The sequence below is a fragment of the Bos taurus genome, chromosome 27 (genome assembly GCF_002263795.3).
Source record: "Bos taurus isolate L1 Dominette 01449 registration number 42190680 breed Hereford chromosome 27, ARS-UCD2.0, whole genome shotgun sequence".
NCBI classification, from domain to species: Eukaryota; Metazoa; Chordata; class Mammalia; order Artiodactyla; family Bovidae; genus Bos; species Bos taurus.
In genome coordinates, this window is record NC_037354.1 from 39,374,709 (window position 1) to 39,392,364 (window position 17,656).

The 17,656-nt window shown below is 51.4% G+C and overlaps 1 protein-coding gene across 5 annotated transcripts in view; it reads right to left on the reverse strand.

Moving 5' to 3' along the window:
• LRRC3B (leucine rich repeat containing 3B) overlaps positions 1-13,937 on the reverse strand; it is a 95,767-nt gene extending 81,830 nt beyond the window's left edge. Inside the window, exon 1 of one of the 5 annotated variants that reach the window (XM_024986318.2) lies at positions 13,375-13,937. The gene's annotated coding sequence lies outside the window, so the exon portion shown is untranslated. 5 annotated transcript variants of the gene reach the window in all.
• Positions 13,938-17,656: the final 3,719 nt, after the last annotated feature.

The following is a 17,656-nucleotide window of genomic DNA, read 5'->3' on the forward strand; positions in this document are numbered from 1 at the left end:
GTATGCTCGCGTGGCCCTTCCTGGGTGTATGTCCGTGGAAAGAGAGGAAGGGAACTCTCACTGTCTGGCCCCATCATCCTGACCTCTTGCAACCCTAATCACTGCCCAGAGGTCCCATCTCCAAACAACATCACATTAGAGGTTGCGGCTCCAACACCTCCTTCACAGTAAATATGCTATTTGACCCATAATGTTAATTTCTATAGACCTAAGTGTTTCATTGCCAACACAGGTCCGTCTAGTCAAGGCTATGGTTTTTCCTGTGGTCATGTATGGATGTGGGAGTTGGACTGTGAATAAGGCTGAGCACTGAAGAATTGATGCTTTTGAACTGTGGTGTTGGAGAAGACTCTTGAGAGTCCCTTGGACTGCAAGGAGATCCAACCAGTCCATTCTGAAGGAGATCAGCCCTGGGATTTCTTTGGAAGGAATGATGCTAAAGCTGAAACTCCAGTACTTTGGCCACCTCATGCAAAGAGTTGACTCGTTGGAAAAGACTCTGATGCTGGGAGGGATTGGGGGCGGGTGGAGAAGGGGACAACAGAGGATGAGATGGCTGGATGGCATCACCGACTCGATGGACGTGAGTCTGAGTGAACTCCGGGAGTTGGTGATGGACAGGGAGGCCTGGTGTGCTGCGATTCATGGGGTCGGACACGACTAAGCGACTGAACTGAACTGAAGTGTTTCATAGGGCTTCCCAGGTGGCGCTAGTGGTAAAGAACCTGCTTGCCAACGCAGGAGATGTAAGAGATGCGGGTTCAACCCCTGGGTGGGGAAGATCCCCTGGAGGAAGAAATGGCAACCCACTCCAATATTCCTACCTGGAAAATCCCATGGACAGAGGAGCCTGGCAGGTTGCAGTCCATGGGGTCACAAAGAGTCAGACACACTGAAGCAACTTAGCATGCACGCACACATGCAAGTGTTTCGTATCCACCTCAGAAGAGTAAGCCCTTGGCTTCTCTGCAGTTTGGCTCCTGCAGAGGTTGGTGAGGAAGAAGCACCGATAGGGGGCGGGGGCCACAGTAACATCAGACACCTCAGTCCTGAGGGCCCAGGTGGCTCAGCGCTTGGAGGAGACTGAGGCAAACCAAGGCTCAGGTCAGATCCTGGAGCGGAGGTGGCAGTGTTCTGCAGTGGGGCCAGAATCTAGCTCTGATGCAATTTTCAGAGACAGCTGTCCCGACTTCAAGGCCCGCCTGTAACTCTGAAGTGTCTCCTGATCAAGTTCAATTAGGAAATGCCACGAAATGAATATAGATAACACAAAATCAGAGTAACAACAGGATTCAAGGCATTGTAATCAGCCTGAAAAGAAAGTGTTAGTTGCTCAGTCATATCTGACTCTTTGTGACTCCATGGAGTGTAGCCCACCAGGTTCCTCTGTCCATGGAATTCTCCAGGCAAGAATACTGGAGTGGGCTGCTGTGCCCTCCTCCAGGCGATCTTCCTGACCCAGGGATAGAACCTGGGGCTTCTGCATTGCAGGCAGACCCTTTACCATCTGGGACCACCAGGAAAGCCAGTTTTCACAAAGCTGAAGTGACAGAATGCTTTTCACCAGGCCTGATGAGGTAGGCTGGGGGCCTGTCCACCCCTCTACTGTACAGAAGCCAGCATCCACCAAGCTCCCTCAGCTAGAAATAATTCTACTCTCCTCTTAAGGTATGATCATTTCTGTAAAAGCCTGCGTGGTCAAAGCCAACCTGGAATGGAAAGGACTCCAAAGAGAGGAAACTGCACAAATGGAAGTGCAGATCCTGACATGACCCCAACTAACACCTCACAGGGCTGACTGCACCTCGAAGGAAGAGGCACCACACACGGCGTGGAGGCTGCGTGCCCCCTCTTCCCCACAATCCTGAATCCAAGCAGAAGCAATGAATAGCTCTCAGCTGGATCTGTGACATCCAGCCTTTCCAAATGGCATGTCAAGCTCCTTGCGAAGTTTTTAACAGAATGAAGGAGAAAAAACACCCCTCCATTTCTCTTCCCCCATCGATCGTTAAAATTAAAAAGGCAGGTGAGGATACCCAGGAAGCTCTGGATGAATGAGATGGGATCAGGCTTGGGGGGCACTGAAGGCGGGGCTCTGCCCACAGCACACAGGGCCCCAGGCCCAATTCTAACCCATGTCTGGCACTTTGCAAGGGCTTTTATCTCCGTAGTCCAAAAGGTTCCTCACCCCAAGGCCGGTAGGACAAGAAACAGCAGAGCCACGTGGCAGAAAACCAGAGCTCCAAGACCTTGAGGGTCTCTCACCTGTGGCCTCATAGCGACTGTCAGTGTTAGCCCCTCAGTCGTGTCGGACTCCTTGCAACCCCATGGACTAGAGCCCCCCAGACTCCTCTGTCGTGGAACTTTCCAGGCATGAATACTGGAGTGAATTGCCATTCCCTTTCCAGGGGATCTTCCTGACCCAGAAATTGCACCTAGGTCTCCTGCGCTGATGGCAGAGTCTTTACCAGCTGCACTGATGGCAGAGACTTTACCAGCTGCACTGATGGCAGAGTCTTTACCAGCTGAGCCACCAGGGATGCGACGGTCAGAACCACATTCAAAATGGGGTCCCGTGTTCGACTGCAACCTTATGGGGACACAGATTGGGGATCCCCGTCTCTTACAGGAGATTGGATACAGCCTCTGGATATGCTTTGCTTTGTTTATTTTGCTTATTTTTTTAAATTGAATTAGTTCTACCATTAAACATCAGGAGCTTTTGCATGTGAATCCAGATGTCTGACTTTTGGGGGGAAATCCAAAGCTTAGACCTGTGCTGCTGCGGGCAGGAGGACGGCAGGGCTAAGAGGAGGCCGCGGGGCACTCCGCCCATAAGCCAGGTGTGACCAAAGCCCCACTCCTCCCACTGGCTCACGCTCAGCCGCACAAAGCCTCACACACTGTGCTGCTCTTCTCTTCTGCGCCTCTGGTCATGGGACCCTCCTTCTCCTGAGAGGCCACCAGCTGTCTTGCCAGTTACACGGGCTTTTATCATGTCTTTTTTGGATTCGCTGCAAATGCCCCTGGCTCCGTAAAGTCCATTCTGATATGCCTGGGAGAGCTAATCAGGCTTTGTTTAAGTCTCTTCGACATTTTCTTGTGCTTTTTTACTGGACCATACATGCACTATTCAGTTCTGGGTACAGAGTAAGCAATCCCCAATGTGGTGATCAATACTAAAATGGAAGACTTACCATGCATCAGACTATTCAAAGTGCCTTATACATACTAACTCACTTTAGCCCCACGACAACCAGTTATACCCATTTGATATAGAGAAAACTGAGGTGTGTTAAAAGTTAGGAGAGCCTCCCAGATTCTCTGACCCAACCGCTAAGTGGCAGAAGAGGCAAGAGAATGGAGTCTGGCGACGTCTGGATGAGAAGGTGGATTGAATGGACCCTTAGGCAGGAGGAAGGGAGGGAAAGAAGAAGGGAAAGCAAGAGAGAAGGAAAGACAGATGAGCTGTCAGGAGTTGGTAAGAGCAGATGGAGGCGTTTTCGTGGCAGGAACTGCAGTCTTCGGGTGGGGGCAGGGGCTGTGGTGTGAGCGTCATTTTTAACAGTAGACTCTCTGGGCAGACTGCCCTGCTTCAGAACGTCAGTCAGTTTCTGGGGTGTAGACGGCTGACCACAGCTGACGGCAAGCTGCCGTATGAGCCCACCCAGTGCAGAGCTTGAGAGAAGAGGTGTGAAGCCTAACACACTTACTAGCTAGTACTAAATAGTACGAGCACACCAGCTTGAATGCCTCAGGGTGCAGAAGTGGAAAATGCCCGCTGAAGACACAGGCAGGTGAGGAAGGACCCACTAAAGCATCATAAGGACCCACTTCTTCTAGAGGCAACCAGGAGCGCCTGAATCGTTTTCAGCGGGGAGGGACATGACTCCACCGTTATGGAGGGTCAGACGCAGATGAGCACACCGTCCACACTTCAGGAGCTCCTCCTCTGTCTCTCCTGAGCGATGACTCTTGCTAGGAAAGCTATCAACCATCCCGCTCCTTCCCGACTCCATCCCTGTGCCTGCCGGCTTCCTCTCCTCCATCCCCTCACTCAAGTCGCAGCCCCTCGGGGTGGTGGGGAGTCTCCAGCTGTCACTGCTGAATCTGTGCTATCTAAGGAAGGCAGCGCAAAGCAGTGAGCCTGAACCATCTTACAGAGGGAGCCTGGTCTGGAGAGTATAAACGAAACAATGCCCCTGCAGACCACAGTGCTGGAAGGGGCTTTAGAAACCAGCTGGCTTCCAAACACCCTCTCACCAAGGAAGGAGAGCAGAAGGCAATTGTCTTAGCCAGCCCAAAGACCCCGAGCTGGTAAGGTCCAGAGCTGGACCTAGAACCAAGCTGCCTGGCTCCCGGTCGAATACTCTACGTGCACATAAAGACGATGTTTCTGAGATGCTGCGTACCCCCTACAGAGTCAAAGGCTTTCTTAGAAGAGTCTTTTTTTTTCTACCTAGCTGGTTCCACTTCACCAGCTGGAACAGACAGACACAAGGCAATCTCCAGAAGCAGGGACCTGCTGCCACTTCCCCCAGCACAGGACAACCCGAGCCATCTGCTCAGGGAACACGCTGTGACCTCGGTCCACCTCCCTCACTCGAGGTCTTATGATCCAGTCTAAGGACTCTCCAGGTCCTGGGCTCTTCCCACGGGGCCTCCCTCCACCTGCCTGCACTGAGGCCATTTCCTGGTAAGTAGGATGGGCAGGGACAGGAAGTGAACCTTGCAAAGCCATTGTGCCAGCTCTGCTTTGGGAAAAAAAAAAAAAAAAGATTGTTGGAGAAGGTGAAACCTTCTGCTGAATTGCACCGTAGTCTAATAATTCAGCCTCGCTTCAGGTGAAATTGGCCAAGGCTTCAGGACATCTGGCCAAGGCAGCAATCGGGAACTGAAATGCAGGCCAGCGTTCACCCAGCCAGGACCCAGAGGCTGCAGCTATTCCAAGGAAGCCCATTGTCCAGTCCTTACAAAGGCTTCCTCCAGCCTGGCTGCGGCCTGCCTCATGGCTTCTTTCAGCTAGAGTTGTTCTCCACTTCCCAAAGCCCATCAGTAGCCACCACCATGACCCCTGGGAATAGGGCAGATAATGACAATCCCTTGGGCCAGAGAAGGGAAAACTGATCTGGGGAGAGAGACCTCGGGGAGGTGATGGCAGCTGAAAGAAAGAAAAGAAAGTGAAGCCGCTCAGTCGTGTCCAACTCTTCGTGACCCCACGGACTGTAGCCCACCAGGCTCCTCTGTCCATGTGATTTTCCAGGCAAGAATACTGGAGTAGGTTGCCATTTCCTTCTCCAGGGGATCTTCCTGACCCAGGGATCAAACCCGGGTTCCCCACATTGCAGGTAGACGCTTTACCATCTGAGCCACCAGGGAAGTGGTGGATAGCAGAGGAGGGACCTTCCGTTACCATTTGCCCAGGCCCATCCCAATTCACACCCACTTTGTACAGCAACAACTAGGCTCCCTTTCATTCTTGAAAGTACCTGATCATCTGTGGTCACTCTAGCCACAGACCTCTCCAAGGCGTCTATCAACAGAATTCCAAGAATCCATGAACTTGAATATGACAACAGTCATGAATGTGCTTCCCAACAACAAGCTACAACATAGCATTTCATTCTATTATAAATGCAGGCCACAAACTTTAGACGGAGTACGGGTACCAGCGACGCTGTCACCCAAACATACAAATGGGATGTTTTCCTATCGTGGTTCAGGCCTGCAGTTACCCAAGGCTGCATCACGCTCACCCAATTATCGGTCTATGTCCGATCTTGTTACACTGACGCTCGTAGGTCACAGTGGTTTATGTAGAATGTAAAATGGCCTCAATAAGATTTGTGTTATAATCTTACGCATTGCAATGTGTACATTGAAACGCATCGTTCCAGGGTCCCTAAACTTGTCAGACCGCCAAAGGGCACCATGGCATAGATAAGATTAAGAGGCTTTGGCCTGGTGTTGCAGAAGCCACCTTCGCCAAGGACAGAGGACGTGGGAAAGAAATCCTGCCCTCTAGGTGAGGTCTCAGCCTGCCACTGAGTTGATCCAGACCTTGAGGAATTACACAGGTGCACCCGACAGCTCGCACACCTCCCCTGCAGGCCTTGAGCATTCCCATCAGCTTTCTTCATCTCCTCTTATTTTTATGCCTTTCTTTATCTGTTGGGTTTGGCTTAAACCAAGTATCTGTTCATCTTCCGCTGCTGATCGCTGGGCCCTCTTCCTTTGGGTGGCCCATTTCCGCTGACGCTTGCCCCCCCACCCCCGTTTTCCCCTACCCCCACCTCCACTGCTTCTCCCGGACCTGTCTCCTGGGCCTCCTGACCCGGCGGGCTCTCAGCCTTCCCTTTTCCAGAAGTTTTGTAGCAGGTGCTTTGTGCACCAAGGGTCTCATACTATCTTTCACTGGGGCGGGGTATTCATTCTGTTGATAGGAAGTGCTTTTGAGAAGCAACTAAAAAACAGACTGCCCACCCAAATAAATGACTCCGAAACAGTCCACGGCAGGAGATGCTATTACTCTGACAATCCAAGCTTAAATGTACTCTGTAGAAAGGATGGCAAGCATTCCTGCTTGATAATCCCTCATGACCAGATGTCTAGGGAAGGTCAGCAAGCTGGGACCGGGATTCCTCTCAGAGCATAAATTCCCAGTGTAGCCACAGAAAGGATCCTGCTTAGTCACTGCTACCCGGGTGAGCCCTCTGTATGCAGGCCTATACAAGCACTGCTTTTCTCGATCAGGACGGAGGGCAGACTCGAGAAGTCAGTGTGACTTAAGATCTTTGTGCTTTAGCTCTGGACAAATATACAAGGGCCCTGTGCCTTCTCCCTCCTCCCACTAGGGGAAATTTGTGTCCTGAAACAGCCATCTCCCCCAGCAAGGGACTGACTTATATGCAGACTGAAAAGTCTATCAATGATCTAAAGAAAAGAAGAAGAGGGAAAGAAGGCAGGAAAAAAGAAAGAAAGAAGGAATCAATCTAAATTTTGTCACTCCATGCTTAAGAGTGACTCACAATATTATATATTTTTATTTTTTATATTTGTCTCCATTTTACTTCTACTAAAAGGCACAAATCCTTTTTCAAACACTGTCTCAAATCCTTTTTTCAAAACCTGTCCCTGGACAAGTATTAACATAAAAAGCAGCTCAGAGAGTTTAGGAGAAATTGAAACCATAAATTTTATAACAGCTGTTAATTTATCCTCCAAAAGAAAAAAGTCTTTATCAGAGTGGTTCTTTTTCTGTACATGCATGCATGCATGCTAAGTCACTTCAGTCATGTCCAACTCTGTGCAACCCTATGGACTGTAGCCCACCAGGCTCTTCTGTCCATGGGAGTCTCCAAGCAAGAATACTGAGTGGGTTGCCATGCCCTCCTCCAGGGGATCTTCCCAACCCAGGGATCAAACCTGCATCTCTTAAGTCTCCTGCATTGGCAGGTGGGTTCTTTACCACTGGCAACACCTGGAAAGCCCTTTTCAATACTTAATTCATATTTAAAAAAATTTTTTAAATATTATACAGTCCGTACCCTTAACTTACTCACTTTGGGAAAATATGGTCCAAACTTGTCAGGTCTGGAGAAGGTTGCAGACTTCATTCTTACCTCAAATGGCCATTTCATATGTCATGCTGTGATGCATTAATTCACCAAGTTTTTACAAAGCACAGATGGGTATATACCAGTATGTCAGATCTAAGAGCTGTCATTATGGTTCCCAACCACTTGTGGAATAAAGCTCGTCATAGCTACAATCTGAAGATAAATCCTGTGGATTATTTAAATCTAGATTAAGATATTATATTTTTATTTAAAATAAAGCCAATGAAGAAATAGCTTCTCAGGTTCTACTTGGCTATATTTTCTTTTCCTTATTTTCCCCCTGTCATCACCTTCAAATTCCACAGATCCTTATTATTTGGATTCTCTTGTTAATAAAAACAGGTCAAATTCAGATGCTGTGGTTCTTGGTTCTCTTATTTTTAACTATCTCACCAAAACTGAGAATTTTAATTCTTACTATGTATTGTATAACAATATTATTCATTGTGTTCCAAATAAAAAAGTTTCATGTGTTTCATAACCTCTTCCCAGAGCATGTTGCTCAATAATAATAGTTATTCTGTCAACAAACTTGTGTTTATATGGTTTAAGATAAATATACCCCCAATGAATTGTCCCCGTAGAAGCGCTGTGTGGGCCTCGGGCAGTGAGTGTGTGAGTCAGCAGAGGGGATACGGACCACATACGAGGGACAAGGAGACAAGGAACTCCCCTGGCACGCCTGAAAAGCTAGGAACTGGAAACCAGGATGTCCGCCCAGGGGCGAGCGGTGTCTTCCTCCTGTGGTTCCTGAGAGAGACCCCTTCTCTGGGAGGCTGTCGCGCCTGATTTCAATGCCACTGCTCCAACGCTGCGGGAATCCAGCTAAAGCAGCGGCCCCTCCCTCAGAAGATCACCCTTCTGGGATGACTTGAGGTTCAGGGCACTCCCTGCGGACTGGGGCATCAGGACACACTTTTCCCTCCTTATAGTAAAAACAATATGCGTTTCTAATGAACTTTCTAGAAAGTGAATGCTTCCCTTGAGATAACCACGGACTCTGGGATTCAGATCAGTCAGCCCTGCCGTAAGGGCAGACTGAGGAGGTGGGCAGAAGGGGAGGCAGGAAGGACAGCATCGGGCAGGGCCCACCAAAGCCCTCTGTCACCCAAGCCTCTTTCCACCTCCCCCACCCCTGCCTCATCCCCACGTGGGTGTCCTTGCTGCCTAAGGGCCTCCATCCTGGCTTGTCACAGCAACAGGGGTGAAAAGCTTGTTCTAGGGGACATAAAAGGCACCAAATCTCCACCATCTGCCTGCAACTCTTACCTCCCCCGCCTCAGTGTGAGTCTGAGAAACAGGCTTTCCCAATTTCCTCTCTGTTTACTTTTTGTTGATTCAGCTCCAGGGGAAGAGCATCTTGATACTGTAGCTGCAGGGGAGAAGACAGGGGATGTTCTTAGGAATCAGAATTCTGTCCTACAAGAACACTGAGGGGCATAAGGAATGCCCAAACTGCTAGAGAAAGTCCCCTTTGTTAAAGGGGCTCAGTGAGTGAGACGTGGCAAAGAATAATTTCCCTTTTCTGAGCCCCAAGTATGTCTATTTCTGAGACCCAAGTATGTCCGCCAGAAAGATGTGGTTTTTGCCTCAAGTTGACAGCAGCCTAAAGTTTAGGATCAGAAATCAGAAACCAATGATCAGAAATCCGGGAGAAATAATACCAAACCGCATCATAGAATGCAAAAGGATCTTTCCCTCTGAAGTCCGACATTTTCTCTTATTTTCACGAATATCTGCGGGTGGGGGAAGACAGATCCACTCCATTGGACAGAAGGACCTGGCTAAAATGGCTGAGAATGCCTTTAATTTTCTTTAGAATTATTGAAAAGGCTGCATAGTTAGTCTTTTACCAGAAGACTTATAAACGGTCTACTGCAATTTTTGGCAAAAGACATACGTTTGTGGTGGTTTAACCACTCTACAATAGCAGCTTTTTTCTGGTTGTGCAGATGGAGGCATTTATGCCAAATTAGCAAAGAGCTCTACTTTTTTAATAAAGTTTTTCCCTAATCAATTTTTCACAGATTAATTTTAAGATGCTGAGAAACAACCGCAGTGAACCCAATGCATGCGTGCATCAACATGGGCTATTTCAACCAAGGGTCAGAAGACAGTGGTTCTAGTACTAGCAGTGCTAGAAACACACAAAAATGACCTTCATCAGGGAATATCCTTCCACCTCTGGGCTGGGAGGGACAGATCTGAGAAGGCCCTCGCTCTGATATTCTGATTCAGTCATGAGAAATAGACTCTTGCAGAATCCAGTGCCTACAATTTCTGTCTCTAGAGCAGACCCTGCTCACACTCATATCCCCGCTCCCATATCTCCTCACTTTTACAAAGGGGCTTCCCAGGTGGCGCTAGTGGTAAAGAACCTGCCTGTCCATGCAGGAGACATAAGAGACATGGGTTCGATCCCTGGGTCTGGAAGATCCATGGAGGAGGGCATGGCCACCCACTCCAGTATTCCTGCCTGGAGAATGCCATGGGCAGAGGAGCCGGGTGGGCTACAGTCCATGGGGTCGCGAAGAGGCAGACACGACTGAGCGACTTACCACGCACACTCTCCAAAAGAATCAGAAAAGAAGTCCAGTGCCGGTGGCCAATTCCCTAAATCTGCTTCCAGTGCCAGGATCCCACCCTGCCGAGGTGAGCCCCAAGGGACCAATCAGTGTCACAGCCCCAGGAGCCTCACAGGCCAGCATGGAGCTGCCAACACAGCCCTGGGTTGCAGTAGAAAACTAGGGCCTCACCCACGTCCTGTGGCCAAAGGGTCTTTGGGGGCAAGTGGGGTTCAAAGCAGGGACACACCAACTGTCCTCCACCCAAGACTAACCCGCCGGCCACTTACTGGCTGGGTGACAAAGAGCAAACCGATTACTTTCTCCACCACTTAGTTTTCAAAATAACTCTCCTGCAGGGTTGTGAGCAGGGTTGTGCCCAGGAAACCATCAGAGCCTGGCACAGGGTAAAGGCCAGTGTGAACCACCGTCCCTGCTACCTGGCCCCTCAGAAGAACTCCCCAGCAACCTGCATAAGCACCTTGGTGCGAATTTTAAGTCCTCCGTCAGCAGTTGCCAAGGGGACTTTCCTGGCGGTCCAGGGGTTGAGAATCTGGCTGCCAACATGGGGGACACAGGTCCTCTCCCTGGTCCGGGAGGATTCCACACGCCAGGGAACAACTGCGCCCGGCGCCGCAACTACTGAAGTCTGAGGGCTCCACCGACCCGGCACCTAGGGAGGGTAGCCCCACTCTCCTGCACCTAGAAAAAGCCTGCCCGCCACAAGACCCACAGCAACCAAAGGAACCATTTCAAAAGAGTTGCCCAAGGACACGTTCAGTCTCTTTCTACAAGCAAAGCAAGTGAGCAGAACCCAAACCAGGCCATAAGCATCCAGAGAGAAGCAGGCCCTGGGAGTCAAAAGCTCAATGGTGAGCTTGAGCGAGGGACTTAATTCTAGGATCCTACCTGGAGAGCCGGGGAATTCTGAAGAGACCAAAGCGGGACTGTGGGGTGTGGCCTTGGCGCTCAGAAGCTGCACCCCAGCCTCGTCCCAGGGCACCCCCTCGCCGCCCCACGACAGCTGCCTGGGGCTCTGGAGCTTGCCTTCGGGAGGCAGGGAGCGCGCGGCCGCAGGGGAATCTGGATGGAGGGGAATGACCCAACTCAGGACTCCTCCCTGAGTCCGGGCCAGTCGATGTCTCTTCCAGAAGGGTCTGCAAAGCCTGGGGCCCAAAAGAGGGGTCTGCGCGGAGCTCTGCTTTCTCCCAGCTCGGATCCAGAGATGTCTGCAGGGGAACCGCAGGGACGAGACAGGGGTCCCCCTCCGAGCCTGCACGTGGAGAGCTGCGCAGGGACGACCCGAGGGTTTCAGGCGCTCTAGATCCAGGCAACGTTCAAACCCCTCTTCTCTGCAGCCGGGAGGAAGCGACCCGGACCGGAGTCTCAGCCAAAGGCGCCACTTTGAGAGGGGCGTGCACTCCTCAGAGAGGAAGGGTTAAACCAGGAGCTGCCAGGCCTTTGACAGCCTAGCGAGTTCCCCGCCGGCCTCCGCGGGGCCGCGGGGTGAGGGGGGCTCCCCTTTCTTCTTCACAGCACTCTAGGGACCCCCCTCCCAATGGCCTTCCCCACCAGACTGCTGGGGTGCCAAGGAGGAGAGGGGCTCTCCTTCCCGCATCTGCCAAGACGTCTGAAACAGCCCAGAGGGTCTACCTGGGGGCAGAGAGGTGGACCGAGTTCCCTCTGCCCGGGGCCCCGGGTCTGGGAGCCAGGCCTCCCCTCCCCTGAGGCCCGCACCCCCTCGCCCCGCGCCCCGCCTTTCGCCGCATCCCCTCCGGGAGCAGCGCTCCGGAGCCGCCCGGGGGGCTCGGGGCTCCCCGGGTCGCTCGCTCCGCCCAGGGGGGTGGTGCGGGAGGCGGGGGAGGGGGCTGGCGCTGCAGCTGCGGCCCCTGCGCCGTCCTCCCACAGCCTGGGATCCGGGTCTCCAAGCCCAGGCTCCGGGGACACTCCCCAAGCAGCACACAAGCCTCCCCCCTGAGTCCCGGAATCCCCTTCCCACCCCGCGGCTGCGGAAACACCCCGAACTCCCGGGCGCCGGGCTGGAGGGTGGGCGTGGGCCGGCCCGCCAGGCTGCGGAAGGGGAAAGGTGCAGCCGCGGGTGCTGGGGAAGAGGGGACGCGGGGTCCTCCTGGAGCTGGGAAAGCGTCCCCCGACCACTCAGTCACCGCCCAAGACGCCAACGGACACGGTCTGTTCCACCCGGAGACGGAGATCGCCCCAGTCCAGGCATCCAGAAGCCGGCCTTCCCACGCCCCCCACCCCGGGCCCAGCATTCGGCGGCTGGGGTTGGCCCCCCGGCGCTTCCCCGGGTACCCGCCCCCTCCCCCAGCCGTATTTACACACCCAGTCGGTGCCCTCCACACTCAGATTCCCAGAAGACGGCTGGGGAGCCGGCCCCTCGCCCACTTGAGCGGAGCTTTTGGGTCTCCCCTCAACCCGATCCGTCTCCACCTTCAGCTTCCTCCCACCGCCCCCCACAACACCCCGCCGGCCACCTTTGCCCCCCCAAACCACTTACTTCACCCACCCGGATCTGCACTTGCCTTCCCACGGCGCACAGCCGCAAACCACTCCGAGGGTTTCATGACCGAGTTGGGGGTGGCACACGGGAGAACCGACCGACTCCCGCCGCGCCGGACGGAGCCCCGGGGCGAGGGGAGGGGGCAGCCTCCCCGCCACGTCCCACCAGTTCTATTCACCCTCTTGGCTCCTACTCAACCCCTACAGGCAGGATGAGCACCGCTGGGTCCCAGACCCTCGCCCCTCTGCAGGGAGCGAAAAGTCAACTGGCAAGAACACACAGAGAAATAGACAGATGCCTCCTGCGAGGCGGGGAGGGGGGCGGGGGGGGGGGATGGGGGGAAGGGCGCAAGCGAGAACTAGATGTGCAACTTGCACGCACTGGCTGAGCGCCGCGCAGCGAGGGGGCACAAAAGTTTGCAGACTGTGGCACTGCAGCCAGCGGCACGCGAGCAAAGAGGGTCGACAGCCCCCGCCCCCACCTCTCCCGCCACTCGCCAGGAAGGGGGTCTCTCCAAGGATCTGCGCCAGGGAGCCTGGGGGTTGGACACGGCTCAGAAATGGGGTGATGATGGTTCTTCTCTACGGGTTCCGGGGAGGGACGGCCTAGGTACCCGGGCAGAGGGGCCAACGCGGCGCTGGGCGAAAAGCAACAGGCGGCTGCACCTTACCTTGCGCCAGTCCGCGGCCGGGGCGGCTGCTCCATCCTCTCAGCGCACGGAGGCGTTGGGTGCGTCTGCGGGGCGGCGTGCGCGCTGCCAGACCCGCAGCAGCCGCCGTCCCCGCCCGACTGCCCGCCGGGCTGCCTGCCTCGAACCTGGCCGGCCGGCTGGGCCGGTTCTCCCGCGGCGGCGGCGGCGGCGGCGGCGTTGGTGCGCGGGACGCGGGCGGTGAGTGGCTGGGCCGCCGTCCCCCGGCGCCTCGGCGGGGAGAGGGCGCGGCCCCCGGGGGCGCGAGAAGGCGCCGCCGGGCTCCGGCTGCAGCGGCGGTCGCTGCAGACCCGGCGCCGGGCCCGGAGCCTCGCTGGAGGGAGCAGACAAAGCGCCGCCCGCCCAGAAGCGATCGGCTCGGTCGCTAGAGGGGAATCGCCTCCAAAGCCGGGCCGGGGAGGAGGGAGTAGGAGGAGGAGGCGGCGGCTGGGGACGGCAAGAGCAGCAGGGGACGAGCGCGACAGCCCGAGCCCAGCCTCGGCGGCGCGGGCGCTGCCCTCCCGCCTCCCGGGCGGGGGTCCGCGAGGGAGCGAGGGGGCGGGGGCTGAGCGATCGCCGCAGGAGCCGCGGAGCTGGGGCGCAAGCGCTCGCTCGGCGCGCCGCCCTCGCCCCCCTCTCTCACACCTCCTGGCATAGCTCCACTCTCAGCTTGCTACGGCCCAATCCTTTCTCCTCTGTTTTTTCTAACTCTCGAGATCAGAACCGAATTTAGCTGGCCGGAGCAACACAACGTGGGGATATGGGTGGATAAACCTCTAAATGGGAAGAAAGGAGGATGCTTGAAATCCTTTCGACAGATGATGGTCCACTGGTGCAGAGTATCGCGCTCGGCTATTTTGCCGGAGGGTGATTAAGTGGATACCACCCCGCCCCCAACTCAAGACTCCAAGATAAGACCCTGGAAAGGCCCCCTGCAGTTCCGGAAGCCCAAAGTTTTGGGCTCAGAGCCCTTCCCCCCAGCCATTCCAATCAGTTTCCCAAAGCAGAAGGTGTTAGAAAATTAATTTTTCCTTCCTCTCCCGGGGAGGACTGTGCATGTATGTGCAGCCGAAATGGAGTCTGTAAGTCCCTTAAGAAAGTGTGTGTAAGATGAAAGCGAATTACGTACTGATTTTCATAACGGTATTGTTTCATGATGTGAATTATTTATCAGGTCTATACCAAAAGGAAAAAATAAAAAATTGGGCCAGAGGACCTGGCCTCCCCAGGGTCTACAGACAGCACCTTCTTTTATAGCCTATCCTCACTCTCACCCCAGGCAGAATTAATCTTCCCTTCTCTTTGCTGTCACCGTTGCATTTGCCACTCACTTGCAGGATCTGCATATTTATAGATTTGTTTATAGATTTCTATGGCTTCATTCACCTGTGAGTATTGTTAATTTTTCTTTCTCCACTGCAACATCCAGCAATGTGTTGTATCTAACCGGTAGGGTTCTCAAGGAAAGCTTAACCAGTGGAAGGTCGATTTCTCCTTCAAGCAGCTAAATCTCAGTGTCTGTAGAATCACAAGGACTCAGTGATCAAATCTGTAAGAGTTTGGATGAGACAGAAGACACAGACAGTTAAACTCACACCTGTCTGAGCTAGAAATGTACAACTGTGTACTTCAGTCTTGTTTCTAAATAATCTTCTCTCACTGATCACCCCACCTCTGTCTGCAGAATTTCCAAAGGCAAAGAAAACCAAGCTGTTGCACAGCTGCATAGGGTGAGAGGTACATTCCCAGCGCTAACACCTAGAGCAAACCCATTCCAGGTGAGAAGGACCAGACAATTTTTTATCATTTCATGACCCGTGTCAAGTCTGTTGGAAGCCTGCCAAGATTTCCTCATTTCCAGTGTGGCTCTCTTATTCTGGATGCATCTTCAAACTGAGCAGTATTTCATCGCCGAGAGAGTTTGTGCTCTGTGGCTTAGGGATATATTAAATAATCCTTTATTTTCTGCCCTCACTTTCTATCAACTATAGGACAGATACCCCAGATCAGGGCTGCACTATGAAAAGGGTCCATAAATGTGTAGGAAATTGAGGGGAAAAAAATAAAATGACTCCTAAAATATTTTCTAAGATGTGATTGGAAAGGTTGTAGTTTGAAGTTTTATTTATTTTGTTTTGTCTTTTAGATAAAGTCACAGGTAAATATGGATGGCAGGTATGTAATTTGGTATAGTTTTTTTCTGAAGAGAAATTTGGCATTACTACTGAAAACATAAAGTATTCGCATGTCATTGTCCTCATGACTCTATTTCTAGAAATTCATCCTCAGTAAATAATTGAGGATGTACGACAAGATTTATCTACCAGGATGTTTATTGCTGTGTTGCTTTTACTAGTAGAATATCAAAACCAAACTCATATCTCACAAGAAAGAAATGGTGAAATAGTTTGAATAACTATTTCAATATTAGTCAGACATTGAACTGTTGTTATAAGTGGATAGGTGAATATGGTCGGGAATGATGGTTATAATACAATTTTAGTTGAAAAAATCAGATGCAGAAGATGAAAAAATAGTGAAAATTAAAATCTGAAACGGACAGATATCGGTTTGGAGTCAGACATTTTTACTTGCCAGCTGTGCTGTTCCTCTCTAACACCTTGGTTGTATGATCGGATTGTTATTTACCTCGTAGTGTTTTTGTGCTTTAAATTAAATAGTATTTATGAAAAACAGTGCAATGCCTAAGGCATAGTAAAATCTCAATATGTTTTCCTTTTGGCCATTATTAACTGTTAAAGATGAGTTGAATACATGTTTTGTTGCATATATATGCATTTAGACTCCTGTGTAGAGTAATATGCACTCTAGACAATAAATATGCAGCTGAAGCGATAAGCATTGTTTATCCCTCTTAATACTGGGATTATGGGTTTCTTTTTAAACATTTATGTAGTAACCAAAAGCAGCGGAATTAGTTTTCTCTTAATTAAAGCAAACAATTTCTAAGTATTGACACAGGAAATCTCTAGACTAGGACGCTTTGTGCTCTAGTCGATTCACATAATCAACAAGACTTGCTGACTCTTGGTGTCACCCAGGCTATAAAAAGGATGAATGACAGGGCATGGAGTTTGTCACCTTCCATATAAACTTGGATTTGTTTTGTAGCAACCAGGAGTCAAGTCCAGCTCAGCAAAATATGCTGCTTAATATGAAGAGCTGACTGGTTGCTGTTCCCGCCTTGTCTTAAGAGCCAACACATAAATAAAAGAAGAGGAGAGAGAAGTTATATTTGTAACTTTTGATTAGTGAATTAGGAAACAAAGCCCGGCAGTGAAGGGCCATGAGTGTCTGTGACCTTCACGTGTACAGCGGTAGTCCCTGTGGTTGGAGGTGAAGCTTTTGTAAAACTTGTCTGAGCATACTACAAATGTTACAGAAATGTAAAGGCCAACAATACTTACTGGTGTCCTTAGTGCAACTTTTTTTAAAAAATAGGGGTCAATTGTTTTAAAAGGAATATATTCCAGTAATTTTGCATGTAAAGGAAAGTCTTTGAATTGTCTCCCTTTGAAACTCTCACCAGAAAGAGAAATGCATTTCTCTGAGCCCTTGAGTTGAATTTCTGAAATCTGAAGAGTTGGGGTGTCAAAAACTCTGGCGTCTAAGGAATGAATGGGATCAAGGCGAAAAGGTGTTACTGTCATGAATTCTTTGTGGAAGGTGTGCCGGTTAACTGCTCTTGATAACAAACCACCCTAGAACTTCTTGGCTTAAAATAACAATCCTTCCTTGTGCTGAATCTGAAATCTGGACGAGGCTCAGGGAGGAAGGCTGAGCTCTGGCCTGTGCTGTGTGAACTCAGGGACACCTTCTCTGCCTCCCAGATGGCTTACCCCGCTGCCTGGCGGGCTACAGGCTCTCAGGGGTCACCAGGAGCTGAGGGTGGGGTCCTCACTGTCCTTCCGCATTCACCCCTCCATGTGTCTCTCTCCACAGCTTCTCACAGATTTCCTCATTTCATGGCAATCTGATTCACAAAAAAAGGAACGTCAACAGAAATCAGATCTTCTGTGAATGTGGAAAATCTAAACTAAGTATTGCCCATTCTACAAACAATCCAGTCTTCACACAATAGTATACATTTTGATCTGAAACTCACCAGGCAAACTATTTAAAAAGATAATCATTTGAATAATTTAGGCAGGTGGATCGATTTTCCTTCCATGTATGGAGATTTTTCATTAAGAATTGGAGAACTAGCTAGGAATGTAAAGTGGTGCAGCCACTATGGAAAACA